Source organism: Silurus meridionalis, chromosome 3 (genome assembly GCF_014805685.1).
Source record: "Silurus meridionalis isolate SWU-2019-XX chromosome 3, ASM1480568v1, whole genome shotgun sequence".
Lineage (NCBI taxonomy): Eukaryota > Metazoa > Chordata > Actinopteri > Siluriformes > Siluridae > Silurus > Silurus meridionalis.
This window is the reverse complement of record NC_060886.1, coordinates 17,588,730-17,601,304: the sequence shown is the minus strand read 5'-3', so window position 1 is coordinate 17,601,304 and position 12,575 is coordinate 17,588,730. Positions and strand designations below refer to the sequence as shown.

The 12,575-nt window shown below is 36.3% G+C and overlaps 1 protein-coding gene across 1 annotated transcript in view; it reads left to right on the top strand.

Moving 5' to 3' along the window:
* Nucleotides 1-10,819: 10,819 nt before the first annotated feature.
* kcnj3a (potassium inwardly rectifying channel subfamily J member 3a) overlaps nt 10,820-12,575 on the top strand; it is a 31,428-nt gene continuing 29,672 nt past the window's right edge. The window contains exon 1 of the mRNA XM_046845854.1: nt 10,820-12,382. The gene's annotated coding sequence lies outside the window, so the exon portion shown is untranslated. The remainder of the gene's footprint in view (nt 12,383-12,575) is intronic.

Genomic DNA, 12,575 nt, shown 5'->3' with positions numbered 1-12,575 from the left:
CCTCACCACATCCATAAATCTCCTCCTCCTTGGTCTTCCTCTTTTCCTCCTTCCTGGCAGCTCCATCCATTTGTGGAGCATAGTCACTGATGACATTTATCATCAACCCTTCAACTTCCAGCTTCACCTTCATCACTCCATCAGAAACTCTCTTCACCTCCACTACACTCTTACTGTACTTTTCCTTCAGGATCAATCCTACACCATTTCTCTTTCCATCCACACCATGATAGAACAGTTTAAACCATCCTCCAATATTCCTGGTCTTACTGACATCATATTGGCTATCTTTCTCCCTTTACCAGTCATAGTACCAACATTTGAAATACAGTGGTCACCCGAAACTCTCGGGGGGTTACGTTCTAAAACCACCCGCGAGTTCCGAAAATCCGCGAATTTTGGATGCACCCCTGCCACCCCTGTGGTACCTTAGTGAATTCATGTAGACACTGTCAATTTAATACAATAATGTATTTAACATTTTTTTAAATGAAATTTGATAGTGAAAACAGTTAAAAATATCTTTCCTAACGTTGCTAAACATTTGGTCCCGCTGCGGATTCCTGCAAATTTTAAGATAATCCGCAACTTGCTGTTAGCTAGGTTGTAAAGTGAAAACCCGAGAATTTTCCGAACCGCAAATTATCGGGGGTTGATTGTACCAACCCTAAGCTCCACTCTCCTCCACTTCTCCTTTCCCTGCTGTCTCTGTAGACGTCTTCCTTCTCTCCTTCTACTCCTTTGGCCAACAGTAGCCTAATTTCCACCGGTACCCTGCACTAAGAGTGCACTTGCATGTGCAACCATAATGGCTGGGTTAAGTTATTATGCCCCTTGTTAATACCCTTTAACCTGAAAGTTCTGAAAATGCTGATATTCTGTATTTGTAAAGCTGGTTCACAACAATTAAATCGTTAATCATAACACCTTGTAGCCTTGTATACAGAAAAATCAATATTGCACAACCCTAGTAAGAAGTCTAAATGTTATCTGTTAGGATACTTTCCTAGTGCAATTGATTTGACTATTTAAAACCATATTTGTACCTTTTACTGGAGCTCCAAGGGTTTATGGTTAATAAAAACAATATTACTACTACTACTAATAAAGAATTGATCAGTATGACAAAGTATCTTTGAAGTCAGCTCTAGAGATTATATCATTTATTCATGGATCTACTGGAGAAGATTTAATGAAATATTCACTGCAAATATCTCAGCACTTTAGGAAACATTACAATTGGACGCATCAAAAGTAGTGACATTTGCTAATTGATAAGTAAAATGAATAAATAGATCTCATTGATCCTCAATTCTCCAGAAACGGCATTTTTATTTCCTTGAGAAACACAACATCGATGCAACCGATATTATTTGGGTTTGGTTACAATTAGGCTTATATAATGCAACTAGCTAAATGTAGCACTCCTTTTCCCTTTTTTATTTATTTTTTTCATATTCGGGCCACTTTTTTGCAATTTGAACACGAATTCAGTTGTCAACACCATGCTACTGTTATAGAGCAGCTGTCCTGTTGTAAATATTCAGTATTTTGGAGCATTGTTGTACATATAAAATTTATTATTTTTTTAAGATGACATTTGAAATCCCTAATTTACCTCTTTAAAAAAAAAACAAGCAGTGCATTGATGTGTTTCATCATTTCTAGATGTATAGTATCCCTTTGAGAAACTCAAAGCATTCACTGTTGCCGGTCCAAGGTTCTTTACTACCTTATTGATGTCTACCACTGACATAACCTTTTTTTTTGGAGTTGTTTACCACATTAATTATGTAACTAATATTTTAAATGATTGTATTCACTATGTGTTATTTGTTTAAGATAGATTCTATAATCTTGTGCAGGCATCACCTTTGGACATTTATTCATGTCACATAAAATTTTAAATGCCATTGAGCTTTTATAAAAATGATAAATGCATGAAATAAATACGGCATAGATTGCTAGATTGCACATCCGAAATGTGTAACTTTGTATTTGTCTTGGGTGATGTTCAATGTTCGTTTTTTTTGTATGTGAGAATTGTTGGAAGTATATGGATTTCCCATATATATCTTTAATAAATGAATTATCGGAGACTGTGAACCAGAATGAACAAACGTGTTCTGAATGCAGCTGCTAAAAGTAGCAAGTTCTTATTTACAGCATGCCAGCAGATGAATATGGTAAAGGATAATAGTGTAACCTATACCCCACAATCACAAGTTGTAATGATGTGATATCACCAAATGGCTCTTAGCAATATCGTAGTAAAGCATGATGCACATGTGTTTCATGGCAGGGCAATTAAATCCTTTAAAAGAAAAAGCCTGGGGGACCAAACTTAACATCAGGAGACTTAAACATAATTGGTAAAAGGAGATTTATAGAGAAAAACTAGAGGAAAGAGAGCTCAGATGATTTTATAAGCCGTATATTCATTACATATTTTCCATTTTTTCCAATATATTATTAGTAAATTTCCCTTACAGCGGACATCTGTACAGCAAAATCTTTTTTTTTTCAAAAATAATGAACAAAAGGTTACTAATAATAATATTAAAAAAATAGAATCCCCACCTTTACTTTACCACTTTTACATTCTATTGAGGACCTGGGAGTAGGTCCATTTAAAATTCTGGTATTAAGATTGGACATGTCTCACTTGCTTCGACATTCGGTCCCGCTGTGGATTCCTGCAAATTTTAAGATAATCCGCAACTTGCTGTTAGCTAGGTTGTAAAGTGAAAACCCGAGAATTTTCCAAACCGCGAGTTCCGAACCGCAAATTATCGGGGGTTGATTGTACCAACCCTAAGCTCCACTCTCCTCCACTTCTCCTTTCCCTGCTGTCTCTGTGGACGTCTTCCTTCTCTCCTTCTACTCCTTTGGCCAACAGTAGCCCAATTTCCACCGGTACCCTGCACTAAGAGTGCACTTGCATGTGCAACCATAATGGCTGGGTTAAGTTATTATGCCCCTTGTTAATACCCTTTAACCTGAAAGTTCTGAAAATGCTGATATTCTGTATTTGTAAAGCTGGTTCACAACAATTAAATCGTTAATCATAACGCCTTGTAGCCTTGTATACAGAAAAATCAATATTGCACAACCCTAGTAAGAAGTCTAAATGTTATCTGTTAGGATACTTTCCTAGTGCAATTGATTTGACTATTTAAAACCATATTTGTACCTTTTACTGGAGCTCCAAGGGTTTATGGTTAATAAAAACAATATTACTACTACTACTAATAAAGAATTGATCAGTATGACAAAGTATCTTTGAAGTCAGCTCTAGAGATTATATCATTTATTCATGGATCTACTGGAGAAGATTTAATGAAATATTCACTGCAAATATCTCAGCACTTTAGGAAACATTACAATTGGACGCATCAAAAGTAGTGACATTTGCTAATTGATAAGTAAAATGAATAAATAGATCTCATTGATCCTCAATTCTCCAGAAACGGCATTTTTATTTCCTTGAGAAACACAACATCGATGCAACCGATATTATGGGTTTATATATGGGTTTGGTTACAATTAGGCTTATATAATGCAACTAGCTAAATGTAGCACTCCTTTTCCCTTTTTTATTTATTTTTTTTCATATTCGGGCCACTTTTTTGCAATTTGAACACGAATTCAGTCGTCAACACCATGCTACTGTTATGGAGCAGCTGTCCTGTTGTAAATATTCAGTATTTTGGAGCAATGTTGTACATATAAAATTTCAAAAATTCTGGTATTAAGATTGGACGTCTCACTTGCTTCGATTTCTGCAGCTTCCAAAGATTTTTTTTCTCAATTGCTTAATGTTTTTTTTTTTACAGCTTCTGTAGATATTTTCCCCATTCTCTCCCCAGTTTGGTCATTGCCAGTTGCTAACTAAATTTCTTCATCACATGTCAGCTACCAATCTAGGTCTTTTTCAAATACATGCTCTTATTTGGTTAGGAATTATTGACGAGGAAGACAATAATCCCCAACACGCACACACATACACACCACATCTATGTGAGCTTGGACTCCCAGCAGTCGATAACAATGGCATCATTAGGATTCCTGCTCATGATTTTTGATATCAGGACAAATACTTTAATGCTTAACCACTTGGCCCAAAATGTCTTTCTGTAGCATAAATAAAAATTAAATTCAAAAAAAGGATTAAATGTCCAAAATGTGCTTTTTTTTTTTGTTTGTTTCAATGTAAAGCTTTAATGTATTTACATGTTTTTTTTTTTCTGTTGGTCATTGTTTCTCAAGTGCATTCCAAATTGCTCGCACCTTTGCAAAAAAAACAAATCAAAGCAAACAAACAAAAAAGCCTCATTTTAAAAAGTGAACGAATGCTAGCATACTCAAGGCCTCATATATTTTGCAGTGAAACATGAGTATGAGAAAGTGTTATACTTTTATTCGCAGGTATTTTACAAGCTTGTGTGTGAAGTTCTGTGTGGTGTTTGCTGTGGTTTTCTAATTTTCTTCTGTAAAGATTCGCCTTGGGCATTGTTTAATGATGATGAGATGTTTCTAAAAAAAAAAAAAAAAAGCTCTGTAGGTCTAAACAAAGAACTACTTCAATGCTTGAGTAAATCAGCTACATAGTGATTATTTCATTCCTTATTTTATCTTACACCAAGCCTGTGTTTATTTGTTTTTGCCTTTATAAGACAATTCTAGAATGTTAATGTTAATAATTATCAACAGGAGACAGAAATGGTGAGTTTTTTAATAAGGGATATTTTTTGCATCTTTGTTAAATGATTGTGTGTCCACGGATTATGTAATCATATATCATGTACAAAGGCCTTCCTGTAATCTCTACTACAACAAAAGTCTAGAGCTCTCCAAGATTCAATTCTTGTATTAAATGGCTTGTTAAACAGACTATTACTTGAATGCTCAATGTGTATGCAGCTTTCCCTGTTGTGTAGACATTCCCAAACCTTTTATTACAAGTATTTTTCTAACCTTACGGTGTTTTAAGCACGTCTTGTCAAAGTTGTTGTGATAGTATTGGCAGCCATGGTAACCTCTTGCATGTAATTGGTGAACCTACTGTGTGTAACTGTTACTATCTCTATTTCCTGTGTGAGACTTTTTAGTGTTTAGATTTTTAATGATGACTTGCATCAAAAGCTTTGTGTCGCACAGTGTATTTTGCTATGCTACCTAAACCTACTCAGTTACACCACTAGGTTCTACATTTAACCTCATTGGCAAAACAGCATTTGTGATCAATTGCGCGCCTTCACTGCTTATGGCATTAACAGTAATGTTTTTAAGTCTCACAACCTATATGCCACTCCAGTGCACTTTTTTCCACTAAAACAACACACCTGGCTAAAACCGTCTAAAGGTCACTGAAGAGGATGATGGCGTAGTATAACACCCTAATGGTATGCTAATATGATGCTGTACGCACAGTCCGTTCCATGCTTTACTATAGAGATCAGGTGGGATCTACAGCATATAAAAATGTTGTGTGCTGAATCCTGCCCCTCAAGCAATACAGCGTTCAGAGCTCTGCAGAACAGTTGGTATATTTGTTCTCGAATGATTTTACAGTCTAGAAATTAGGGATCATTTTGAAAGAGAACCATTTTTCTCACTGACTTCCAACAAAAGGTCCAAAGCAGACACGGGCCCCATTCTCCAGCACTTATTTTAAAGAGGAAAATCTGAATAGGGTTGAGATTAAAATAAGGTGTAATGCAGATAATAGCACTCCACTTGTTTGAAGCAATTAATATTGTGCTCATCGTGTTTGGACACGATCTGTGTTTATTTGAATATCAGCTCTAAATAACTGAACTAATCATTTCAGTACTCCAGGGACAAGTGAATGTGAGAATGATGATAAAAAAAAATTATAAAAAGGGTTGAAGGGGGGGTGGGTGGTGTTGTGACACTGTTATTTTCGTCTTTTGTGTATTTGTGTGGTTATCAGTTTAACAACTCATAATACGGTTATGAGTAAATTTTAAATGTTAAAATGGGTTCTGAAAATTTTTTGTATTAGTCACTGTTTCAACTGACTGACCCTAAAAGTGCCTGTTTTTTTTATTTATTTATTTATTTATCTATTTATTTATTTTTTGTTTTAATGTAAATCCTGCATCTGACACATTTTTCAGATTTCAATGTTTTTTGTTTTTTTTTGTTTGTTTTTTTTTTTACATTTTTTATCCCTGATACATATGTTTATTTTTCATAATGTGGGCTGGTGTAATCTGTCAGGACATGACCTTTTTTTTTTTTTTGGTGTAACATCATTACACACTAATAGACTAAACTTCCTGATTTTTCCAGGAGGTAAATGTTATAAGACTAACAAAGTTAAATTTGCACACTTCTAAATACTGAATTTGAATTACTTGCATTTTCAAAGCTCTCTAATATTCAGGTGCGTCAAATAATCGCTAGGCAATCAGATGTATTTATTTGTTTTACAACATTCCTGAATAATTAAACTATGTTGTGCTCTATGATTACTTAAAAAAATTACACTTTAAATATATGTTAAATTCCTTAAGAGCAGCCTGAGGTTGGTGGTTAGAGGATTAGAGGTTAAACAGTTTTACTTCTAACGGTTTTTAATTATGTTATTATTAGGCCATGCCATATAAAAGGTGGGACTTCTATAATTTTACTTTTTGCATTCACTCTGTTTGAAGGAATGCAATAATGGAAACAGAGGCAGAGATAATTAGGGTTCCCATGTTCTCTCACTACCCACCCCTGCCCCCACTCTCCACTACACTACACTCTACTCTCGGAGGAAGTGCTGTTGGTAATTGTAGAGGGAGGTTTGATAGTCTCTGAAATGAAAAGCAGCTTTAATTAGTGACCATTACCAGTGCATCCCTCCTTCGGACACCTGACTGGTGCATTCTGTGAAGTGGGCTTTCGGGTGCAAATTGCATTCTAGATCTAAAATTATACCCTGTTTAAGCAGAAATAGGACCCCACACTACTGACTCGAAATAGTGCCATGTCTGGGTTTGTATGTGGTTATTCAGAGAGAGAGAGAGAGAGAGAAAGAAAGAGTTACTGACATAAAAGCTCAATCACTGAACACTATGACTGATACACAACAAATCTCCAGGTCCATAACTACTCTAAAAAAAAAAAACACCATTTAGAGATTATAGAAACTCAGGAATTGCCTTATAGAAATTTAATGGTAATTTAAGCAACATAGACCAGCTGTCTGGTGTGTATTTCATACTGCTGCTTTAGCAATTTCAGAAAAGAGTGTCAGATGAAATGTGAGCTGCTGTGATTTATGATGCAGTATGTATAGAGATGTTTCAACTCTATACCAGATTATTTTATAGAACTATACATACTCTGCAATTTTAACTCCTATTTCTGAAATAATGAACATGGATATGTACTAATCCCACTCTATATTGTAAAAGGTTTTTTAATAAAATGCTTGATGTATTGATAATGTGTAAAGGTGTGTACGTATACGTATAAATGAGTGAAGCATAACAAGTGCAGGTGCGCACAATTAAACAATTTACACATTTTAAACATCGTATCGTGTTTACAGATGGGATTAAATACCAGGCAGGCCCAGATTACCTCAATTTTGGATTAAGACAGAAAGAGGAAAAAATCTGTGAATATGAAATGAGGTTCATTTAGCTTCAGTCACAAAGCATGCTCTCAAATGGCTGTTACAATATGGACAGTGACATCTGGATTTAGAAAGACAGTAGCAAATGTTGGAAACTGACTGAAAGCACACACAATTATTTGAGCATCATGCACATGTATTTAAGGAAAAGCTAAATCTAAACCGGTTTTCTTCAAATTCAATTATGTTCAATTATGATTACTTAAACTCAGATTGTTAAATGGTATCTTTAATGTGTCTTATATAAAATGCTCTTCTCAGTAAAAAGTAGACAGTGGATATGTGCAACAGACAAAATGCATAGACACCAATTACCAATTACCAAGCCTGACTAGCTCCATATGCCATAATGTTATTATGCTCACTCGCCAGAAAGGCATAAAAAAGCAAGAGAATTGCAAGCAGAAATTATCAGAATAAAATCATTGTGGATATTGTCAGAACATTTTCAGCCTATCCAGCTGGCCGTAAAGTGATACATACAGTATGTGATGGATTCACTTGTCAAAGACTGATCATTATCCAGCTTTCACTCTGTTATTTTACTGAACAGATGGGTTTTCTCTTATGCCTTACTCCCAGGGGAAAAATCACTAGAAACACAAATCATGTTTGACCAAAACTGACAGAATTAAGTTTATTTTTGTTGTTGTTGTATTTCACCTCTGAAGAAGGAAATCATCTCTATCCCCTGCAAGCCATTATTGGCAATCAATATTTCTCCAGCAGAACAGTGGATCTTCACATTTCTCCAATAGTCAATGTGTCAAATAAACAAATCAGGTTTAAGGAGTCAGCAAAAAGGGACTGTAATAGACATTTTTTAACCGTTTTATAAACGAACTCCTGCAATAACTCTTATGAGAATGGTTAAGAATTGAGGATTCAATGGGAAAGGAGATACAATACTCACTAGTGATAAGCGTACCGACCCTTTATGATATTTCTATAAAATGGTGGCGAGATGATAACACGTCCTTGATTCCCTGTCTCTCTGATTCAATTAATAAATCAGATCAAGTCCCCCAATCAAATGTTATAGACTCTTTCTGTCAAATAGGTTACATGCTGACAACGATGTCTCTGCAATCAGTGCCTAAACAGTAGTCATACAGAGAGCAGATGTACTTGAAAATGCTATAATATTGGTTTTCTGACAAACAGAAAAACTAAAGTGATCTCTCAGAATATACCAAATATTTACCAATTATTTTTTACTTTTGCTCAGAAAAACAATTACTTCTTTTTAGGAGCGTCTCGGAAATGTTTCTTTCCATTACTATTTATGTGAAAAACACATTTGTTCTGACTCTAAGTAAATATATTAGACTCTTAACCTTCCCCCGAGCATTCTGACAAAGAAGTTCTTTGTTCATTAATTAATTCAATGATTTTCAGAGAGGAAATGGTTCACAATTACAATCTTCGCTCTGTTGGAACTCTGGTTAAAAGGTCAGTTATCATGGCTCGTGCTGGAGGCTGACCAGAAATGCCTAGGTGTTCTACAACATTCTTTCTAAATTCCATGAACCTCTTCTGCACATATTTTATTTTTATAAGAACATTGTTTAAATATGTACCATAATGTTTTGTTTGGTTATTAGTGCCATAGTGTTCTGCTCCTAACCTTTCCTCTGACAGAACTTATTAGGTCCTGTACACCAGCTTATATTTGACTTTGCCAAAATGAAATACAAACTATAAGAAGCCAATGCTAAATGTGATAACTTTGATAATGGTGGAAACATGAAGATTTCCACTATATGTGAATTGAATAAATCACAGACCACTTTGGCTATGCTTCACTGAACCCTGCGAGTCCCTGGACCCCACTTTGAGAACCGGTGCCTTAAGATATTTCACTGTCTCGTTATGAACCTAAGTTTATCTGAAGTCATTCGGCTGAGTCTGCAGCAAGCAGAATGTGTTCTTTACTGCCGGCCATTAGATGAGACGCCGAAGCAAACATCAGAGCTTTGTGTCTTCATTAATGAGCATGAGAGCACCAGTAAAAGTGACCCTGTCTCACCCGACACTCATTAATTCAACAATAAGGGTTTCTCAGGACCTGACCAGCCTTCCGGGAAAATAGTATGACTTTAAACAGGATTGAAAAAGATTGGTGAATCTGAAAGCTCTTAATTGGATGCTTCTGCAAAGGCAGTCATTTACAGCATGACCCAGTGACATGTTTTAGAAACAAGAAGACACCATTACGACTGGTTGTCTGAATTTACATTACATGTAATACAGCTCTAAACATAACAAGAACAAGCTTGTATAAGACAGTAAACAATTAGAGACAAACTAACACTTATGAGAGAATGAAGCCAAACTGCTGCGAAACTGTCAGTATTTAACATAACATTATGTTCAGAAACAAAACATAATGTTATCAGTTATGGTATATATACAATTTGCATGCTAATGTTCATACAGAACATGAGACTGTTGCATATTTCTTGTCTGAATGTCAGTCTGTTAAATCAACATTATTTTCACTTCTTAGCCAAATGCTGTTTTGTAGGTTCAGTATTCTGGTGCACTGGTGCTGTCTTATTGCCAGGGTCTTAAACTTTATTCCTCTGCACTGATTTCACTGTGCAGTGGAGAGCAAGTCTGTAGAAAGGAGATGTAGCCTCATAATGACTGAAAAGGACCTCAGGTGGGCTGTGCTCACAGCAGCAGCTGAAATGGAGAGTGATGTAAAGCTGCCTGCTGCCTCTTATTGATCTGCCCAAGGCCACGCTATGTAAACATTTGCCAAATTGGGTGGAAAATATCTCTGCCAAGTCGTATTTTCTTCATGATCTTTGTACAGATTTTATATCAGGAAAATGAAATAATCTTGTTGAGAATGCCTTTGTGTTTTATTTTTTCACCTACTACAGTGTAAACAACGGGTGTCTTCATTATTTATGCCGACATGCTACATTTTGTTTATTCATTAATCAGTGATAGCTTCAGCAGCACATAATTATGCATTATGAATGATTAAAAAAATTAAGGCCCTAATGTGCCTCTAGACCATTTCTTTTACCTATGATTAAAAAATTTCCAAATACACCTAGTTACCAAGCGAATCATAAGAGCACTTCTTTTTAACAATAAACACAAAAGCAGGCTTTTTGTAAAACAGTAGCCAGGGAATAAACAATAAAAAGGCAGAAATCACTCTTTCTTAGTTCTTAGGCACAAAGACCTTTTACTGATTAGCTGTTAAAAATCTGCACAAAGAGGCCCCTGTGTATCGTTTCAATGCTTCGGTTCTTTGGTGTCATTTTTTAAAGCAGATTTCAGGACCAGGCTACAGCATTAATTTCCTTTAACATGTCTATACTCCATGTACTATTTTTACGATAATAACACTGTCTCTTACTAGATAAGTGGGATATAGAGAACATGCACATGCATCGAATGTTATTTGTTTAACAGAAGGCGCAGCTACATTGTAAGTGGCTGCAGGTTGCATTTTTGCTTTGGAAGGTCAGTCACGGACATAAATATTCCTATTATAAAGTCCATCATTATATTTTATTGTCTATCTGTTCGGCTGAGATAAGAGCCAGCAGGCTTATCCGTTTACAGAAAGAGATTCTTCAAAGTGCACTTCTCCTTCCATAGGCCTTTTGCTAAATCAGACTGTCAACACAAATCAAATTAGGCAGGTAAGGCAGGTGGCCGGCCATTCTTCTCCTTTGATGAGAAAATTGCATTTGACGTTTCCAGCCGAGCTATAAATAGACCATATATGATGGAAAACTCCCTTACAGAGTGTCATGACATATTATGTTCTAAGCACTGTAGAAAGCATGTTATTTAAAAAAAAAAAGGGGGTGCTCTTAAATATTAGATTGAACAAAATAATGCCACCGTAAAATTGTCCCCTTGTGCAGACAAATAGAAAAGCCCATTTGGTACAGGGTTGCCAGATACGCTCCATTCTGGTCAGTGGTGATGATAATTTCGGTGCTGGAAATGAGCACTTGCATGTACCTCTTTTATGTGTATATGTACAGTTAGAATAGAGAATTGATTAACGCGCACATTTGAAGGACTTATACCACGTTATTGCAAATCGCAAAATCAATCTGGCAACCCTGCAGCAGCAGCAGCGTGCGCACTTGGAGCCGCTCAAACCGCGATGACACGAGCGCAGGGAAGGAAAGAGGCGGCACTAAGACCACGAGACTGAGCGTTGGGACTTGGGCGCAAGGTAAGAATGGGAGCTTCGGAAACTTATTATTATTGAGAAGGCAGCAGCTCGGGTTAAGGATGATGCGCTTCCATCCTCACCCGCAATGAGCAAAAAAAAAAAAAAAAAGAACACGCATGAAGACACAATTGAGCCGAAATCCGAGTCCCCCACCGGCGACGCATTAAATCCGCAGGAACAATTCATCAGGAGTGGAAAGCTTGCTGACGGCGCATCTGTTGAGGGACCGCAACTCTAATCTCCAACTTTAAGCATCCAGGACAAGATTGAAGCTCCTGTGAGATGTGACTGAGCAAATGAGCACCGCGGCGGTGATAGAAAAGGGGCGAAACTCCGTGCAACGCTTGGAGGGGGACAGATGGTCATGTCTTTCTCTCTTCTGTCTTTGTTTATTTTCAGTAAAGAAATGATGCATCGTGATCAGGCAGATCTGAGTTTCTGTTCAGTTCTCTGTAAGACTGACATGCACTAAGGACACCTGCGGAGGAAGAGGATCATATGGTCAAATATACGTAAGGTTTTATTTATTTCCCATCAACAGCATGCAGCAATCCCTATCTATATATATATTTAAAAAATAGTAGGAATGACAACTATTTGTTTACATGTTGCTCCTTAATTTTTTATTCCTAGTCCACATTAATGATAAATGAACTCCAACAGTCCTGTAAGTTCAGCAGGCTGATGCAGAAGTGTAACCCTGAG